Source organism: Sinocyclocheilus anshuiensis, unplaced genomic scaffold, assembly GCF_001515605.1.
Source record: "Sinocyclocheilus anshuiensis isolate Anshui unplaced genomic scaffold, SAMN03320099.WGS_v1.1 scaffold1104, whole genome shotgun sequence".
Lineage (NCBI taxonomy): Eukaryota > Metazoa > Chordata > Actinopteri > Cypriniformes > Cyprinidae > Sinocyclocheilus > Sinocyclocheilus anshuiensis.
Window position 1 is genome coordinate 103,359 of NW_015551080.1, and position 1,185 is coordinate 104,543.

The 1,185-nt window shown below is 46.9% G+C and overlaps 1 protein-coding gene across 1 annotated transcript in view; it reads left to right on the top strand.

The window, feature by feature from the left end:
- The window catches only part of prtga (protogenin homolog a (Gallus gallus)), a 42,859-nt gene that overhangs the window by 35,683 nt on the left and 5,991 nt on the right, over window positions 1-1,185 (top strand). The gene's annotated exons all lie outside the window — the stretch shown is intronic.

Genomic DNA, 1,185 nt, shown 5'->3' on the forward strand with positions numbered 1-1,185 from the left:
GTTTCTTGAGCAGCAGATCAGCATATTAGAATGATTTCTGAAGGATTGTGTGAGACTGAAGACTGGTGTAATGATGCTGAAAATTCACAGGAATAAATTACATTTTACAATATATTCACATAGAAAACAGTTCTTTTAAATTGTAATAATATTTCACATTTTTACTGTATTTTTAATCAAATAAACTCAGCCTTGGTGAGCAGAACAGACTTCTTTCAAAAGCATTACCATGAAAAATATTTTTATGTTTGTTTGCAGCGGTCCGTGATCGTCTGGTCCCGCCCCCTCCGCCGCCTCATCACGTTTACACCCACAGTAACTCCTCCTCCTCTGTGTTCCTGCATTGGGCCCGACCCGCTTTCACCGGCGAACAGACGGTCAACTACACGGTCCGCTGTAACCCGGTGGGACTGCAGAACGCCTCGCTGGTGCTGTACCTACAGACGTGAGTGTTACTGACCCCAGAATGACACACACACACACACACATAGACACTCACACACACACATAGACAGACACACACACACATAGACACTCACACACACACATAGACAGACACACACACACACACACACACACACACACACACAGATTGTGATGCTCGTCCTCTCATATGTGTATGTGTGTGTGTGTTCCTGCAGTGCTGCCCAGAGTCTGATGGTAACTGATTTGGACCCAAACACCAATTATGAGTTTGCAGTTCGTCTTCACGTGGATCAGCTGTCCAGTCCCTGGAGTCCCGTGGTTTACCAGGCCACACTACCTGAAGGTAAACATATATATGTATATACTGTAGAATACAGAGAAAAAGAAGGGGCTTCTGTCTCCATTCTCTGCTGAATGCTTTGAGTGGTTTTGATTGACAGGTGTCTGTTTGTCTGTCTGTTCTCCGATCAGCTCCCACTCGAGCTCCTGTAGGAGTGAAAGTCACTCTGATTGAAGGAGACACGGCGCTGGTGTCATGGAAACCACCTGACGAGCTCAGCATCGCTGTGACACGCTACACCATCCTGTACGCTTCACGCAGAGCATGGGCGGCCGGAGAGTGGCAGATCCTGCAGAGAGAAGGTGAGTGTGTGAGTGTATGTGTTTGTGTGTGTGTGTGTGTTTGTGTGTCTGTGTGTGTGTGTGTGTGTGTGTGTGTGTGTGTGTGTGTGTGTCTGTGTGTGTCTGTGTGTGTCTGTG